Source organism: Hyperolius riggenbachi, chromosome 4 (genome assembly GCF_040937935.1).
Source record: "Hyperolius riggenbachi isolate aHypRig1 chromosome 4, aHypRig1.pri, whole genome shotgun sequence".
NCBI classification, from domain to species: domain Eukaryota; kingdom Metazoa; phylum Chordata; class Amphibia; order Anura; family Hyperoliidae; genus Hyperolius; species Hyperolius riggenbachi.
The window spans coordinates 120511591-120531631 of record NC_090649.1 but is presented as its reverse complement, the minus strand read 5'-3'; the positions used below and the strand labels follow the sequence as shown (position 1 = coordinate 120531631).

Below are 20041 nucleotides of genomic sequence, written 5' to 3'. Positions count from 1 at the left end.
TTTCCTCGGCCACAGGAAGCAAGCGCTAGAGAGCCTCACTTCCTGCTTGGCCTGCTTCCAGACAGGGATTACCGCATATTAACGCGGAAATCCACGAAGGCTATTTTTGGCAATGTGCTGCGATGGGACCTCGTATCACTCCAAAATGCTAATGCCGGTTAGCAGTGCGAGACCAGCCTTAACCAAGCTTCACAAAACAGAAGTCAATTGATTGGATATGTATAGAGTAATAGATTAATAGCAGATTTTATCAAAGTGGTCAAACCAGTCAGAACTTGATCAGAAAAATCAAAAGGAAAGCTTTTTCATTGGCTGCTTTTCATTTATAGATTATCCCACTTCCACAGAAATTGGTCTTCTAGAAGAAACCCCCTCCCCCCCCCCCCACCCACACACACACACCAGTGTTCTCCCCAGGCTCTTTTAGCCGGGTGCTCCACCCGGCTAGATTTGGTGACCACCCGGCTGTCATCGGCTCACTTCCTGACCTCCTCCTATGCTGTAAGCAGAGTTGCCCTGCATTTTCATCTCGACCCACCCGGCTACTTTTTCATGCCACCCGGCTACTATTTCATGCCACCCGGCTGGAAAAAAATTCTGGGGAGAACACTGCACACACACACAAACTTTTTACTTAAAGGACACTTGTCCCAAGTCAGCTACGTAAGGTATGGAAAGAGGTAGGTTTATGCTAGGTCCACATTCCTCTGTACATGGTCTGCTCCTCTCCTCCTTCCCCAATTCCCGTAATCACTTCAAATTTTCACACAGGAAAAGGCAGGCTTGCTGCAATGTTACCTCCTATTAACCTTCCATTTCCTCCTTGTCCCCGCCCCAATTACTCTCCTTAAAGCAAACTTGAACTCAGAACTACTTCTCTGCTTTAAAAGATACGCAACAGCATAATGCCCTTTGAAGAAAAACATTTTTTTTTTTACAGGTGACACATTCCTGCAATAAATCTGCAGTTTATTTACTTCCTGCTTTTATGGAAGCAGACATATTAACATTCTATGATTTCAAATGAGTTTATTTGCCATGGCAGTCAGCTGAAACAGCTGATGAGGGGGGGGGGGAATCAGACAGGCTAAACTCTCTAAATACATACAGGGTGCATTTCTCTATGGTTTCCTTTCTGTCCTGTGCCAGTGTTGCCAACTCATCCCTTTAATTGCTGACACATATGAATTACACAGGTTTCGTGGCTAGGTAGATGCAGTTAAGGCACTGATTATGTGTAAGCAGCCCCAGAACCTGTATAACTTAGATGTGTCAGTAATTAAAGGGATGAGTTGGCAACACGGTCCTGTGCAAGAGCTCAGGTCCAATTTAATAAGAAGGAATAGGAAGGGAAAATCCACAGGAATCCTGTCTCTTCATATCTAAAAATGTGGCTTCAGCCAAAAGTTATACTTTTGCAAGGCGTTATTACGGGGCGGGAGGTGGGTGAGGAGAGGAACGGACAATGCACAGAGCTATGTGGATACAGCATGAATATACCCCTGTACTTGCCTTGCGTAGCCATGCTCAGGTCAGGTGCCCTTTAATTGACGAATCAGCTGTTTTCGGCACGCGGCTCTATGAGCCGAGCGCCGAAACTGGGCGCCCCATAATAGCAATGCTATGATTTGCGGGGCGCGTAGCGGTAATTCGGGGCTCTGGCGGCTGCCAGAACCAGGATTACATCTCCCTCCGATTTCTCATCTTCTCTTTATAATAACTGTTCAGCACTCCACAACTGAAAAAGTAACAAAAAGTAGGTGGAAAAGTACCATCAAAACTATTTCAAGTACTCTCTTGTTTGCTGGGGATTTAAAATGCATTTTTATTGGCAAGTTTGAAAATATCACATAGGAGAAAAAGTCAGGAGAAAAAGTGAATTCCATATGGCCCTCCGATTGAAAAACATTTCTGTATTCCAAATCGACCATATAATTTTTCTGGTCGATTTTCTCTGCATACTGCATGTTTTTTGTACAATTCAATCTCATCGAATGATTGCATGTGAGGAAATGATTGTACCATCAATGGGCCCCTTTACACAGTTGCTGGATGATTAGATTGTGAACCCCGCTGACGTACAGCAATGTGTCCAATGTAAAATGCTGAGCTAGAGACACTGACAGTAAATAAATGTGCAAAAACAACAATGCAAAAGTAGCAAATCACTGAGTAAGTAATAAATAAATGTCATAAACCCTCAAAGAAAAAAAAAAATAGCTGTAGCCACACAGGATTCTTCATTTTATCAGTGCCAAATCCCACAGATATGACCCAGCCAATATTAGACACAGCCTTATTAGAGCAGGTCAGAAACTTTCCTCACCAGACACTAAATTACGTAAGCTTATCTTTCCATACACACTTTATATTGGCCTGCCACCCCGATTGTAATGTAAAGCATTGCTATGGAGAGCCCTTCCTCCCCCCTCATTTCCCCCACCCCCTTCAGCTCCAGTTCTCAGGCCTGCCAACTGCCGGGCCTTCCTTAGTAACCATTAATCCTCAAGAGCGGCTGCAGAATGGGCATTCTGGACCTTAAATGACCTGTTTGCAGTGCTGGGAATTTCTGAACCTTATATAACATACAAAGCCACCCACATAGGCAGCTGAAGCCTGCAGAGGGGCAGGAAAACCATTTGCTAAGAGTTACTTCTGCTGCAAAATACCACCGTGGAGAATTACTGTTAGAAGATTTCATATACTGTGCAAGTGGCATGCTCTGCTTCCCACGGCGGCACACCTTAACCCATTTCCTGGACTGCTGTCAGGTCTAAACATTGTTCAAAGACTCGTGCCAAGGCTGTGGGTTTCATGCCAGATCATAGGCAATTGTTATGAGCTTTAAAAGACGTCACCTTAACCGTTTAAAAATTCCAATAATATCTTGGAGATTACTCAAAAACAAGCTATTTAACATTTCTTCCTGACGCTTTGCCCCATGAATGGCAAGGTGAGGATGTGGCTCAGAGGAAAACAAATTGTGCCACAGAGCCAGGCACCCATAATCCTCTTGTACTTCCAGTATGGTTGCTGAAATTTGATAAGAGCAACTAGACCATGCATGCAATCAGTGTCACTCATGTTACCTGGCTGATGAAAACAAGTGCATTTATGCCTGTTGGACAGATACGGTACTGCTAGGAATGGGTAAGGTCAACTGGAAGAAGGGATAAAACAGCGCTATGGAAGGTGTTAGCACTAAATACCATAAATAATAATAACATTCAGTATGTTTGGTGTATTCTCAGACCCAGTGTGCAGGTCGGCTGTTACGTTTCTGGTACCGAAGCTTCGTAAGAGGACTGTTGCCTGCAGAGATCAGGAATCAATCCCTCAAGCGATAATTTGGGGCAGAGTTCTGTACAGATGCATCACAACTACTGCTATGAAGGGGGTCAGAGGGGCGACAGCATTGCGCACAATGTCATGGGAGAAGGAGGTCAATAGCCTCAGCTAGCGCCTCTTTTCCACAGGTGGCGAACAGTTCAGCCTCCCGACTGCTGGCCACAAGCGCCATTAAGCTGCATTTAAATGCAAACGCCGTGCTCAAATGTATAGGTTTTCATACAGATGTGATGTTACTTTCAGCCAAAGGCAGGTAGGACAGCTATAAAAGCCATAACGAGTTGAGAGACTGGCCTGTGGCACTTTGAACAGGTCAGGTCCTACACAACATCTTTTCTACGGTTCTGATCTTCTGCACCAAGTCTGGAGCGCTCAATTCTAATTGTTGTTATGTGTAGTTGTAACACATGTAGAGGTTTGTTTTTTTTCACAGGTGAATTATTTTTACACTGTGACCATAAAATGTAAATGGTGTTTGATATTTGTTATGTTATTTTATCTATACATTTAAAAAAAAAAAAAATCTGTGTTTTGTTGTCATTTAGTCGCTAATTAGTCGTGTGGACCACGGCAGACCAGGTCCCCCCATCCTCTACTGCCTTTCGAAGCTTATCCAAGCTCATGTTTGTTGATTCCATGATACGATCTAGCCATCTCACTCTGTGCCATTCCCTCCTCCTTTTGCCCTTGATCTTTCCCAGTATCAGGGTCTCCTCCAGTAAATCTTGCCTTCTCATTATGGCCCTTATTCAATTTACTTATTCTCCAAGGACATCATTTTTCATCTTCTGTCAGTGACAAGACAATATATTCTGTACAGCACTGCGTAATATGTCAGCGCTATATAAATACTTAAATAAATCTTCTGTTTAAAATAACTTTTCAGCAGTCCGTCATTGAAAAAGTACCAACGAGTAGTTGAAAAGGTGCTGACAAAATTATTCTGAGTATTTTCTGACTTGGTGGTACGGTAATTTAAAAGGCCTTTTATTGATAAGGGCCCGTATGCAATTAACTTTTTCTCCTGACTTTTAGGAGATCATTTTTCATCGTCTCTTTAAAATAACTTTTCAGCACTTGGAAAAAGTACCACAAAGTAGATGAAAAAAGTACTATTAAAAAGTATTTTGGGTATTTTCTCACTTGCTAGTTGTTTAAAAAGCATTTTATTGTCAAGGGGCCATATGCAATTCACCTTTTCTCCTGAGTTTTCTCCCAGGTGACATTATCAAAACTTGTCACAAAATGCATTTTAAGCCACCAGCAAGCAAGATAATACTCAAGATAAATTAGATAGTACCTCTTTACATCAACGTTTGGGTACTTTGTCAATTGTAAAATGCTGAAAAGTTTGTTTACAAAGAAGTTGAAAATGATCTCCTAGGAGATAACCGAGATGAAAGCGTTAAAGGAATACTATCGATGTATGCATTTATTTTTAAATGCTGTATGTTGTAGCACACATTAGGGCAAGTACTAGGAGCAATTTGATTCCTCACACAGCAGTTCCTCTCAGCTGTAAAATCCTTCTCAGTTTTGGCGTCAGTGTTGGATACAAAATGTATCTAATACTGAGCTCCCAGAGGGCTAGACCACGTCTCTGCACAGGGGAGATGCTATCAACTCCTCAGTTTATAGTTTGAAACAATCTTGTTGATATAGTGGTAAGGGGTTAAAGATTCTAGCAATATGTGTTTATTATCTTTGCTTCTTTTTACTGATAAAGATACTAATAATGCTAATTGTAGACAGTGGTCTGCCCCTCTCAGCAGCTTGTAAAGTGAATGCAGCCTGGAGTGAATCACCTCAAGCAGGCAGCCAGTCTGAGGGTAAACACAGACTCCTGTTATAGCTAGTTATATTCCAGCAATATTCCAGCTCATTTAGTTACCTGTTACCACCTCAGATCAGCCTATTTCTCCTCATGTCTGCTGCATGCTGTGAGTGACACAGTGAAATATATTTGTGAGCTGTGTGACAGAGTAACCAAGCAGCTCAGGGTGACCCCAACTACTATGAGCTGTGTGAGAAATGAATTTTTAAGCAGGGATAGCGAGAGAGAGACCTGGGTGAATAAATAAAGTGCCCCTAGCACTAGTGGTAATGTGTACACTAATATAGAGTATTAAAAAAAAAAAAGTCGTTTCAATCGATATTATTCATTTAATTGCATATGGGCCAAGGTGTGAAAATATCACCTAGGAGAAAACTCAGGAGAAAAAGTGAATTGCATATGGCGCTCTCTGGCCCATATGTAATTCACTTTTTCTCCTGAGTTTTCTCTTAGGAGATAAACATTCATCTTCCATTTAGAATACCTTTTCAGCACTTTGCAATGGAAAAAGTACCAACGAGTGGGTGAAAAAGTACTATCAAAATTATTTTGCATATTGTTTTGCTTGCTGGTGGTTTATAAGGTATTTTATTGACAAGTTTTGAAATATCACCTAGGAGAAAGCTCAGGAGAAAAGGTGAATTGCATATGGGCCCCTGCGTCCAAAGTATTTCAGCTTCAGCAATGCTCCTTCCAATGAACAGTCAGGGCCCATTCACACTTGAAAGCGCAAAATTGCGTGATTGATTTTTCTGCGGGGAAAAAAAAAAAAATCACTGAACACTGCGGCGATTTTTCCGCGATCGCGCTTCTATAGCACTGAAACACGATCATCGGGAAATCGCCTGAAAATGGTGCAGGAGACGCATTTGCGTTTCGCTATTTGCGGCGATTAGCACAAATCGCCCAAGTAAGAACGGGCTAATAGGGTTTAATTATACTAGTGCTTTCAAAAGCGCTAGTGTTTGAGCATTTGCCGAAATCGCCAGCAAAACGCTCAAGTGTGAATGGGCCCTAAGGCCCCGTTCACACTTGCGTTTTGGCATGCAAACGGACCGGATCCGGACCTGATGGTCCGTTTGCATCAGGCATGCATCAGACTGCCATCCGGATCCGTGGGGTAAAAAAATAAAATTACCATAAAATTGTTGGGGTCTGCAGAAGGTGCACCTGGTGCACCTGTAGAATCAGGTCCTCCGCTGTAGGCCTCACCTCCACCTCCGACATTCTGCCAAAACAGCTCCAGCACGTGTGTCACTGCTGCTCCACTCCAGATATGCTGGGCCCATGTGTCCCCATCCGAAACGGCCGCTATAAATACGCATAGGAAGTGGGGTAGAACGTCCGGTGTTTGTCTCCAGTGTGTTCTGTGCTTCCGTTTCCCATTGCTTTCATATTTTCGGATGGTGCTGTCAGGCTCCGGTCCGGGTGCATGGGCCGGATGATCCGGACCGAAAAATAGCGCATGTTGGAAAAACGTCCGGAGTCCGGCTCCGGTCCGGCTCCGTACTGTACCGAACGGACGCGTGTGAACGTCCGCATAGCCTTTGCATTGGATCCGGCCCGACGAATCCGGACAGGGAACGCTAATGTGAACCGGGCCTTAGGGTTTATTTTTTTTTAGGGATTGACTGTTTGGATCTTCTTGCAGTTCAAGGGACACTCAAGTCTTCTCCAGCACCACAAGTTGTAAAAGTCTAAAACCTGCCATGATGCCCACCTTTTCACAGCAGACCACACAGCTGCTATGGAGCCAAGCAGAAGAGGGGTTTCATGATTGGCCACAATGCAGTTTAGACAGGCAGGCAGTAAAAGCACTTGGTAATGAACTCTGGGTAAAATTAATGCATGAGCAATGTAAGACTCTAGATGATTTTTATGAAAACTTTGGCCTCAATTCACTAAGCTTTATCAAACACTTTATCAAACATTTGATAATTTACCTCATGGGTAAAATCTAATTTTGAATTCACCAAGGTGTTATATATTTATTGAATGTTTTATCGATAAAACGTTCAATAATTCTATAACACCTTACTGAATTAAACATTAGATTTTACCCATGAGGTAAATTATCAAATGTTTAATAAAGTGTTTGATAAAGCTTAGTGAATTGAGGCCATTATGTACTGCATTGTTCTAATTTAAAAACGCACCATTCTCACAAGGGTTGCCTTTGATATGGAGGTTACAATTAGGGGGAAAAATTATTCTGCTGTGAGGCCTCCTCACATACAGCTATGCTCATGGCTTGGTGGCTGTGAAGGATTGCATGAGGCGTTGGTTGGCTTTGGATATAGAGAAACTGGAGATACTAAGTGGTAATAACAGCAGCTCACAAGGCCTCCAGTTATAACTCCTTCAGCTAGTTTGCTTTAGATTACATGACCAAGGTGATCAACCACGCTGTTTAGCAGGGCTGTGGAGTCGGAGCAATTTTTGGGTACCTGGAGTCGAAGGTTACATAAACTGAGGAGTCCGAGTTGGATGATTTTGTACCCACTCTATAGCCCTGCAAGTGCTGTGGAGCAGGAGTCAAGGTGTCGGTGAGTCGGTGAGTTGGAGGCTTCGGATGAGTTTTTTTTTACCGACTCCACAACCCTACTTTTTATAATAGCTACAGAAATCTTGCTAAAAACACAACAAAAGATGACACTGGGGAATTCTGATGACCAACCTATCCAATGGTATATTCAAAGCCCGGCTCCAAAGTACATAGATAGCACGTGTGCATTGTGAGCCAGCAGGCAGGGGAGGGCAGGTTCAGCTGTGAAGGGGTGTGATCAGCAACACATGGTGCATTGACAATATGATAATGTGCCTTTGGCTGTGTACTGTAAATTCACAGTAGGGAGGGAAGGGAAGCATATTAGCATGCAAATGAATTCGGTTGGCTTCTTTGAGGGGTAGACATTATCAAAACAGCCAGCATGTTGATACATAAACATTAAATGCAGCTATACAGAAGTGCAATTAGCACTCCTGTAGCAGTGATGTAAACAATGTAAACATGGGCAGAGTATGCGCCTGTATAAGGACTGCAGGGATTGAGTAATGCAACAATTGATGGTTGGGGTGGCTTAAGAAGATAGAAAGTGGAAAAGAGAACTGTATAAATTAAGGGGGCTTTTTATTTATTTATTTTTTATTTATTTTTTTAAATGGGACAGTGATCAATCCTCAGTGGAAGCATTTGACTTGTATGGGAAAGCAGATGGGTTATTATTATTTATATATTTAACCACATCACCCCAAGGAGGTTTTTACCCTAACGGACAAGAGCGATTTTCACCCTTTCATTTGCCAATAGCTTAATCACTACTAATCACAATGAAATTATCTATATCTTTTTTTTCACCACTAAATTGGGCTTTTTGTGGTTGAAATTTGTTTTCAGTAATTACTTTATTTTCTATGCAATTTAAAGGGGAAAACAAGGGAAAAATGAAAAACCACACAATTTCTCCAATTTCATCCCCTATATTTTTAATATAAACACTGCTACTATACATAAAACCCACACATTTTATCTGCCTATTTGTCTGGGTTATAACAAGATTTTAATTATGTCCCTAGTACAAAGTATGGTGACAATATAGTATTTGGAAATAAAGGTGTATTTTTTTTTGTGTGGGCTTTTTCACTATTTTTACATGCACAGGTATGCAAGTGCATGCGCGGGAGCACACGTGGGAGCGCGCACAGCAGCAGCAGCGCATGACGTTTTAAAATGTCCTGGAGCCATTAAGAGGCTCCTGCAGGACGTTTTAATACGTCTGCATGTCACTAAGTGGTTAAGATATTTATATCATCTTCCACATCGCTGTACAGAGTATATTGTTGTGTCACTGACAGTCCCTCAGAGGGGCTCACAATCTAATCCCTACCATAGCCATAGGTCTATGTTTGTATTGTGTGGTGTATGTTAACGTCGTGTAGAGCCATTTTTTAGTGGGAAGGCAGTTAACTTATTTGTATGTCTTTGGGTTGTGGAAGGAAGCCGGAGTGCCCGGAGGAAACCCACACAGACACGACGAGAACATACAAACTCCGTGCAGATAGTGTCCTGGCTGGGACTCAAACCAGGGACCCAGCCCTGCAAGGCGTGAGTGCCAACCATCACGCCACCGTGCTGCCGCCAGGATGCAGTACTATACACAGTTCAGAATGGAGACTAGCGTAACCCAAGCAAACATTGCCAATGAGAAGAGAAATGGATGAATGAGAAGCAGATGACACAACTGGCATCAACACATGGTTTTCAAGGACAACTGTAACGAGAGTGACATGGAGGCTGCCATATTCATTTCCTTTTGATCAATACCAATTGCCTGACAGCCCTGCTGATCCTCTGCCTCTAATACGTTTAGCCATAGACCCTGAACAAGCATATGCAGATAAGCAGTTTCTGATATTATTGTCAGATCTGACAATATTAGCTGCATGCTTGTTCCTGATGTTATTCAGACAACTGCAGTGAAATAGCTCAGCAGAGCTGCCAGGCAACTGGCATTGTTTGAAAGGAAATAAATATGGCAGCCTTCATATTCTTCTCACTACAGTTGTCCTTTAAGTACAGAGTACTCATACAAATGAAGGAACTCTGAATAAAGAATGAGGATTTATGGCCATGTTGTACAGTTGACTGCTGATGTGACAAGTTACTGCAATATAAGTAGAAGCAGGGGTCACAATATATTTACATTATTCAAAGATTCCAGGTCCAGCACTGAAGCATTTGAAGAAGGTCTGTATTTTTCAGCAGAGACATGGATATTGGCATAATTGCCCCTAATAGAAATCTACTGTTCGCTACATTTTACAGCATCAATGTGCATGTGGCAATGACATGTTGCAGCCTCTAGAGGCATATCACAGCAGCAGTTGGCCGTGTGGCATGACAGCTACAGTGAAAATGAAAGCGAACATGATACTTACACAGGTGTATACTCGCCTTAGAGAGCCAACTGAAGAAAGTAAATGGCCATGAAACCCATTAAAGGGAACCTGATGCAAGAGGGGTATGGAAGCTGCCCTATTTATTTTTTAAACAATACCAGTTGCCTGGTAGTTCTGCTGATCCCCACCTCACGACCGCCCACTGCCTCAATGCAAAGGTTACACAGGTGTGAAGGTTGGTGTGCTCAGACTTCTATACCCAGAAATTTCAGGGATTTAGCGGGACTAAAAAGAGCCCTAATATGATGAAAAGAGCAGCAGATAGCAACTGCTCAGGTGTGAGCACTCCCATCAATTATACTCCTGTGCACTCACTACACATGCTATTTAGGGCCCGTTTCCACTATCGCGAATCCGCATGCGTTGCCCGCATGCGGATTCGCACAGTCAGTACAAGTGGATGGGACTGTTTCCACTTGTGCGTTTCCCCGCACGTTTTTCTGTGCAGAAAAAATCTGCAGGGTAGGGGCCTCAGAATTCGCCTGCGTGTGGAATGCAGGCGAATCGCACGCAATGTATTTAATAGGGAAATCGCATGCGTTTTCCCCATGCGTTTTTTGCCGCGATTTCGCATAGGTACCCATGTTAATTCACACAGGCAGTGACATGGTTAAAATCGCATACAGCCTTACCTATGCGAAATCGCATGCGAAATCGCGGCAAAAAACAGATGCGGAATCGCACCCGCATGCGATTTGCCTGCGGTGATTCGCAGGCGATTTTGTAACGCTATAGTGGAAACGGGCCCTAAGGGGAACCTGAAGTGAGAGGTATATGGAGGCTGCCATATGTATTTCCTTTTAAGCAATAGCATTTCCCTGGCTATCCTGCTGATCCTCTGCCTCAAATACTTTCAGCCATAGACCCTAAACAAGCATGCAGCAGATCAGGTGTTTCTGACATTGTCAGATCTGACAGATGCCGCATGCTTGTTCCTTATGCGATTCAGACACTACTGCTGCTAAATACATCAGCAGGGCTGCCAGGCCACTGGTATTGTTTAAAAGGAAATAATATGGCAGCCTTCATATTCTTCTCACTTCAGGTTCCCTGAAGATAAACTGAAGACAAAAAATTAAAGTCTTTAATCCTGTCTGGGGCCCCTTTGGGAAATATTTTAATCCATTGCTGCCCACACAGGACATAGAGCAAATCTCTTCTACAAGGAAAGACAGTAATAGCGAGAGAGCAAGATGCCCTGTCCCATAGTTTTATTGCTTCCTTTAAAAAAAAAAAAAAAACTAACAAAAACATTTTCACCTTAAAAAACTGCCATAGAACGCATGGAATTTTACCAGTACTAACGACAGGGGAGTAACGCGTGTTGAACAATTAGCATAACCTGGGTTACGCTACTTATACACGATACCCAGATAATCTGCACACAGCAATTTTACTGAAAGTTAGTGAATCAGGCCCATAGCAAGAATAAAGTGGAAGTGCTTGTGAGCACAGGTGACTGACTGAACCGCACACGTATTATAGATTTCCATTCTATTCTGTTGCATTAGGAAAACCATAAATACAGAAAAACCAGAAGGGATGCAGAACTGCGCTGAATTCACACATTATTACTTATAGTTTTCATAATCATGTCACTAACTGTCCTTCATAAAAGCATCTTATCACTACCATAGACAGTCATGTTCCTTTTGTAGTCTATGGCCAATTATGGGGACCCAATTAAACACCCTGTATGAAGGCCACATGGGCAGCATGGGGGTGTAGTAGTTAGCATTCTCGCCCTGCAGCGTTGCATCCCCAAGTCCAATCCTAACCAGGGTACTATCTGCATGGAGTTTGCAGTGTTCTCCCCAGGCACTTTTAGCCGGGTGCTCAAGCCGGGTAATCTTGGCGAGCACCCGGCTGTTATCGGCCTGCCTCCTCACCCCCCTCCTATGCTGTAAGCAGAGTTACACTGGCCCTGCATTCCCCCAGTTGTGCCCCACCCAGCTACTTTGTCATGGGCAACACGGTGGCGTAGTGGTTAGCGCTCTCGCCTTGCAGCGCTGGGTCCCTGGTTCGAATCCCAGCCAGGGCACTATCTGCAAAGAGTTTGTATGTTCTCTCTGTGTCTGCGTGGGTTTCCTCCGGGCACTCCGGTTTCCTCTCACATTCCAAAAAAACCATACGGATACGTTAATTGGCTGCCCCCTAAAAATTGGCCCTAGACCACAGTACTTACACTACATAGTATAGACATATGGCAATGGTAGGGATTAGATTGTGAGCTCCTTTGAGGGACAGTTAGTGACAAGAGTGTGTGTGTGTGTGTGTGTGTGTGTGTGTGTGTGTGTGTGTGTGTGTGTGTGTGTGTGTGTGTGTGTGTGTGTGTGTGTGTGTGTGTGTGTGTGTGTGTGTGTGTGTGTGTGTGTGTGTGTGTGTGTGTGTGTGTGTGTGTGTGTGTGTGTGTGTGTGTGTGTGTGTGTGTGTGTACACACTGTACAGCGCTGCGTAATATGTCGGCGCTATATAAATACTAAATAATAATAATGCCACCCGGTTGGGAAAAAAAAAATCTGGGGAGAACACTGAGTTTGTATGTTCTCACCGTGCCCCCCAATGTCTGCATAGGTTCCCTCCCACATCCCAAGAATATACAGAGAATTTAATGGCTTCCCCCCTAAAATTGGGTTTAGACCACTATGGACTATGGTAGGGATTAGATTGTGAGCCCCACTGAGGGACAGTTAATGACAAGACTATACACTCTACAGCGCTTCGGAAGATATTGGTGCAATATAAAGCCTGAATAACAATTACAATAAATACCATCAGCAGTGATACTGAATTTCCAGCAGAAATGATGTCACAGCAGCACACTAACCACTTAGACCTTCCCAGGCATGCTGCGTATTACACTCTCTAATGATGTTCTTGCCCTACCTGCACAGACCTTCATATTAATCACACATTTTCCATGTGGGGATAGTTTTTGCATTACATTCATTAGACAACTGTTTTGGTCCTGAAAGCTTGCCGTGTTTGACAGTCATCACAATCTACCCCTAGGTGGAGCTTTGCTACAAGTGCTGAGGATCATCATGCAAGCTGCCATGCTTCCCATCTGCTGGAAGCGTGCAGGCGAAGGTCTCAGGTCCTCCCTGCATGGCAGCCTGTGGAGTGAAAAGTCTGATGTGTGAGTCTATGTCACCTTCCTGTGTCTTTAACAAAGCAGGGTCACCTGCTGCTTTCATTCCAGACACAGGAACTGATGCCACTGCTGTGATTTATCCAGATTAGCCCATTATACACCTCTGAAGGGCAGGAGGTTTCATGTGTCTCCCTCTTCTATTCACAAGTAGGTCATGTGACATCACAGTCTTTTACGCTTCTGCGTATCAGGTGACCATGTAATATAAATCAATCCTGCTCTCATTCATTAACAGGCAAGAAGGAAATCTTACATTGCAGCACATACAAACTGGCTGCAACTCAGCTCTATGGCCTTGGAAGTATCCTCTGGCACTACTTTAAAGCAGACATGAACTCTGAACTTCCTCTCTGCTCAGAAAGATAAGAAACAGCATACTAACCTTTAAAGAAAAAAAAAAAACTTGTTACAGCTGATACAAATCTTGCAATAAAATCTGCAGTGTGTCTACTTCCTGCTTTCATGGAAGCAGACATAGGGTTAACATCCTGTATTTACAAATTAGCTACTCTGCTGAGGCAGCCAGCTGACAGATCAAATTACACAGGTGATTAGTTACAGATGAGGGAGAATTAAACAAGCTAAACTCTCCAAATACATACAGGATGCATTTCTCTAGGTTTTCCGTATGTTCTGTGCAAGAGTTCAGGTCCACTTTAAAAAATACTTTTTGTTTACAGTAATGCTGGCAATACATGATATGATAATCCCGAAAAAAATCATTCAAGTAGTAGCAAATCTGACACACTGAGCCTTCTGATTAGAAATCGGATTGCCCTGTTACATTTTTACCGCTCATAACAGTACCCAATAGTCTTCCTTCCCACCCACCAGCCCATTGACACAGATATCCTGCTGCCCTGGATCACATGATCAATAGCGTGTAACCAAAGAGGTCTTGGTAACATTCAGTCACAGCAAGGATTATTACATGGCGAGTTCCTCTGAAGATCATGATGAAGTACTCAGCGAAGTGCAGCGGACAATGTCAGTCCTATAGAAGGTCATTAAAATAAACCTATTTATAATCAGCAAACAGGTTTACTTAAAATATCTAGCAATATATAGTGGGCTTTATACCTTTTCTGTAGTTCTACAGAAATTATTAGACCCCCCTGAATGACATGACCATTGATGCCGGGAGCACCCAGATTTTACGTCAGTCTGTCCCCCTTATTCTCTCTGAAAGACTATGGACTGTTGCCATTTTTGGCAGGCAGCCATGTCCATAGTACCAAATGAAACCAATCCTTGGGGATCCTATGCCGCTACTCCCTGACAGCTGCTTGTCTGGCAATAGGTGACCACACAGGGGCTTCTTCCTGGTGTCAGTGAGGAACCAGTCACTTGGTGGAAGGTCTGGGGTGCAGAAAGACTGAAGCAAGACATCAAATGCCAGCGAAGACAGTTTGGATTCAGTTTTGGGGCCGAATTTTGTCATACAGCAGCAATGTAGTTCAGACTGCCACACACAGCCCACTGAACACCTTTGAACAGTTGCGTCATTATCACTCTCCTTGCTCAGGAACCATGCAGCTCTATCCATGAAAGGGGGGCACTGTTTGGGTAAACAACCATCAACATCAACTATCATTGCCCTGCTACATACAGTGTTGGTATAATATTTCTCCACTTCCCTCCTAGATATTGAAAGGCACAAGGCTCTTGTTCATGTTTGTATTTTTAACTGATATTGTGGGGGATATAGATTAAATTTCAATGTACTTAGTTGAAACTATATTGTTTTATTTATTTATTTTGCATTACCTGGTTAAATAATTATTCAGATGCCCAGTGATTGATCAGCAGCTCCCGAGTCTAAATAACCCCTAGATATCTAGCCATCAGTGGTATAGGTTCTACAAACATCTTATAGGGCACTTGATTAGACAGACTGGATATTGAATTAATTTGTACACTCATGCCAAAATCTCAACCTCCAGAAAACAAAATAACCTTTGTTTTGATCAATATGGTGTTTCTGAGCATTACTGCTGTGTGTATATTCATTTCATACATCTCCTGTCCCTGGGGCCTCATATGTAGGAAAAGCCCTGGTGGTCTGGGGATAACTCAGAGGTGAAAACAACTGTGCTTACTACTGGCTACTCTACAGAAAGTATTAACTGTTGTCTCTGTTCCTTCTGGAGATAATTATCTACTTCCTGTATGAACAGGAAGTAGATCATTGTGAGGGAAACCAGATTTATAATTTAATTTTAAATGACTACCTATCGCATTGTCACCTAACAGAGAAACATCATTGCATCTTCTACAGGTAGGATTGACTAGTGGCAGTAGGGGGATGCGTACGTTTTTCATAATGAATTAAGAAAGTCTAGGTCCAAGATTGCAATGGAGGGCAGAAAAAGGGACGGTTTAGGTTCCGTAAAGTGCTGCAGAGTACAGCGACTATTGAAATCAGACCAGACGCCCAGTTTCCTTTACTCTACTAGATATGCATGTCAGCACCACAAAGCATTACCATAAATACAACATCATAGGAATAAAAGACAGGCTCTGATGAATTGATCACAGTCAGTCTCATATATCAAAGTGCCTTTATATTCCCACAACGGCTAATTCAAACTTTCACTCTCCAGCTGTCACGTGCTAGCGTAGATATGAAATAGACTGATTGCCATACTATGATGCAACTATGCAGAATTTCCCATCTCTAAAAGCCAAATTCAGGAAATCTTGATATAAACTCTATACCCCAAGTCCCCTCCAAAATACACTTCCCATAAAAGTAAGACTACTGTATATTAAAAAAAAAAAAAAAGACTATATCAGTACCTTATTTTTGATGGTAGTAACAACAGTTACATGGCAGGTTAGGAAAGCTGCCCCATCAATAACACCACTCTCCCCCTGTTCAGAGGCTAAACTGTAGTTCAGCCATACCCCCCTCCAGCATCTTTACTGGGAGTGGTGGCGAGTGCCAAAAGATAACATAATTGTTTACTGGATTTTAATTCCATAGTGCTAAGTTGTGGTCATGTGACTGTCGCCATGTGCATCTTCATAAAGCTATTTAGGGGATTTTTTTTCTGATACCAGACAATAGCCCATTATCAATAGAGTAAACAGACATATTTGCTGAATGTTTAAAAATAAAAAAGAAATGCATGTATGTATGTATGTATGTATGTATGTATGTATGTATGTATGTATGTATGTATGTATGTATGTATGTATGTGGCGTGGTGGGAGTGGGATGAGGACAAGCGGGTGTGAACAGAAATATTTTCTGACTCTGGGCTTTAAATCATGCATTGCTCTATCCGCAACAAAGAGGAGAATCAGGTATACAAGACCTCTGAGAATATACATACCTTTATTACAACACTTGTGCTGAAAATATCACACCAACACAAAACTTGCAGTCAGCCAACAGGCTGGAAGAGAACTGTCTTGCTCATCTTACTTATGCTTTTTTGGAAATTACATGATTTAACACCAGCATCACCAATAACTCGATTTTAGCATCTGGTTTAACCCTTGCTGCAGGAAGCTGCACATTTTGCAGGCGGTGTGGAACCTTTTATGAGTACACACTGGCGCCGGCACACAAACAACTGATAGTTGAAGCCATTACTATGTAGTTGCCGCTCGTTTCCTACTCACCGCATCAGGTGCCCAAATCACTGCTTGGGCATCAGATTACCGATAATTAACACAGGCGTCTATTAGACGCCTGACAATCATGGCACCCAATTGTCCTTCCTAAGCTACACCTCTCTTTCTAAGAGAAAACGTTACCGTAAAGCCATTTCCAGGCAAAATGTGTCTATATGGGGCGTAACTAGAGGGGGGGGGGGGGGGGAGCAGCTGCTGCGACTGACTGGAGGGGAGGGGACAACCCCTCCCCCCAACTACTAACCTTCCTTTTCTCTGATACTCCAGATGAGGAGTTTTTGTGGCTATACATGTTATGGGTGTGAAGATCCTGATGGCCTCACTTGTGTTATGACCTTTGTAAGATGGACCTCCAGGCTGTGAGGGTCACCAAGAAGAGGCAAAGGAAGGGTTGTCAGCATTAAGGGGCCCCATAAAAGTTTTGCTGAGGGCCAATGGTTTGTAGTTACGTCCCTGGTGCCTATACAGCTGAACTGAGGGCGGCTCTTTTCGGCACATAAACCACCATTTCCAAAAATCTATAGGTGGTCAGAGAGGAATCAATTTCTATCATACCATGTACATCAATTACCCCCCCCCCCCCCCCAACCACCACCCCACTCTCAATTGACCTAGATCTTCCGTCCTGTCAATATTTTTGCCTTTTTTTTTTTTTGTCAGAATCAATCGAAAGTTGATCTAATGCTAGGAATACACAGTACGTTTTGTACCGTGTAATCGGGCCACTGGATCGATTCCGCCGCTTCTTATCTTCTCTTTGTTTACTTCTATTGTCCGCGGTATCTAGCGTGGAATCGATCCGGAGGGTGATCGGGCACGTCATATTTTATCAATCGAACCATCAGCGGCTCAATTACACGGTACAAAACGTACCGTGTATTCCTAGCATAAAGGGACATTTTGGGGAAATGAAATCCTAATGCTGGGAATACACCATTACAATTTTCTGTAAGATTTACCTGCCAGATAGGATAGGTTTTTAACATGTTGGAAATCTATCTATCTATCTATCTATCTATCTATCTATCTATCTATCTATCTATCTATCTATCTATCTATCTATCGGCATTATTCTACTTAACAGGAGATAACCAGAAGACAATCCACCAGAGATAATGACCAGTCTCTACAGAAAATATTCTAATTATGCATTCTAACAGAAAATCTAACAGAAAAATCTACAGAAGAATCTAATGCTGGGCATACACGGCGTCGAGGGAGGCTCATTAATCAAGCCTGATGGCTCGATTGAGAATATCCGACGTGTCCGATCACCGCGGGGATCGATTCCGCACTCGATACCTGCAGGCGGACAATAGCGGCGAATCGAGCGGAAAATAAGAAGCGCCGGCGGGGACGAGCGGGAATCGATCCGGGTGCACGCGCGGATGAGTGGGGACGCGGCGCGAGTCGATCCGGCAGCTAATCGGCCGCCGGATCGACCCGTGTATGCCCAGCATAACAGAAAATTGTATGGTGTATTCCCAGCATAACAGTTTCTATCAAAGTGACCAAATCTGCCGGGAATCGAATGAAAAAGTTAAGTGTAACCCTGCCTATAGATACACACTAGCTGTGCCACTACCCTCAATAGATGTCTGCAGGAGAGGGGCTGAGTGGCATGTCTGCTGTTTTCCCTCGCATGTCTAGATTGGATAGGGGTAGTGAGCAGCTGCTCATTCATGCGTCATGCCTTCCCTCCCAGAATGCACTGTGCACAGGGGAAAAGCAGGAATTTTAAATTAACGAAGGACAGTTGGCAGCACAGAAAAATGAAGGGATTTACAGGCATTTTAAACATCTAAATTAGGAATGCAGAAAAAAGGGGCTTGACTCATTACTTTCATGTTGCCAGATGAGAATTGGCATGTGACAGCACCTTAGATAATAGAATAGGCTTACAGCAGTATGGTTACCCCGATACTTATTTCCAAATGATCATTTCTGCCATGCGACTTATCTGCCTTCTGGAGAGCTGCTATATTAAATGGTGATCTCAGCACTAAACACAAAACAGGGAGAATTCACAATAACCTTTTACTTAATGTGCACAGTCACTCACTTCAGCCTGTCAATTTCAGTTCAAAAAGGATATTTATCATTCCTTCCTTGAAGGGTTTGGTGTAAGCAGGAAGCCATAAACCGTAATGAGCTATTCACTTGTGCCTGGGACTTTGACTACGGTTAACCTGGACTCCTGAATATTACATGTGTTATCTTATTGAAAAATATTTTTCTAGAGCGAAATGTAGTAAGTACAGCTTTTTGGTGATGACATGCTACAAAATAGACAAATAAAAAAATGACAGTGAGAACATTAGGAACATACTGGGCCACATCTATTGCTACGCCACTGCATTGTGTGAACATGAACTCGTGGCGCTTGTAAGCACATAATTCTCACACTGACTACAACTCTCACTCCAAGTACTGAAAACAAAAAGTTTGCTTTCCTAAAACAGAAAGTATATGCAATAATTCAGGTAGGAGTGAGCTCCAAGATGTCTCCCAGTGCATCACTGCTGAAATATGCTAATTATCCATTGTTGTCCCTGTAAGCTAGCCACACCTCCAGATCTGCTGGAATGCAATGATGTGTCAGCTTGTTAATATTACAGAGGCACACTAGTCCAACATGCATACAGACTGTTTAAAGCTGGCCACTAACGGACCAATTTCTAGCGAAAAATCGTTCGAGCGATCAGAAATTCTGATCGGATTGGTTGTAAATAATCTCCATTGGTGGACACAAGCGATTATGAACGAGTGAAAAAAATGTCGCCGAACGAAAATTTGGATTTTCTTGGTGGTCGTGATAGATAGGAAGTAATGATCGGTTAGTTGATGGTGTAGTGAACGATTTTTCGTCCGATCAGAATTTCTGATCGCTCGAACGATTTTTCGCTAGAAATTGGACCGTTAGTGGCCACCTTGAATAGACTCCGTAACAAAAATTACATCCTGTTTTTTATCATCCTACAAGTTCCAAAAGCTATTCTAATGTGTTCTGGCTTACTGCAGCACTTTATACTATCACTGTCTCTGTAATAAATCAACTTATCTCTCTCTTGTCAGACTTGTCAGCCTGTGTCTGGAAGGCTGCC

At 42.9% G+C, this 20041-nt stretch overlaps 1 protein-coding gene across 10 annotated transcripts in view; it reads right to left on the bottom strand.

Annotated features, from left to right (window-relative positions):
* The window catches only part of TFDP2 (transcription factor Dp-2), a 122937-nt gene that overhangs the window by 97891 nt on the left and 5005 nt on the right, over positions 1–20041 (bottom strand). The window contains exon 1 of one of the 10 annotated variants that reach the window (XM_068280475.1): positions 2859–2897. The exons of 3 other annotated variants lie outside the window; for them this stretch is intronic. The gene's annotated coding sequence lies outside the window, so the exon portion shown is untranslated. 6 more of the 10 variants (XM_068280479.1, XM_068280476.1, XM_068280473.1 and 3 more) reach the window with 6 other exon arrangements.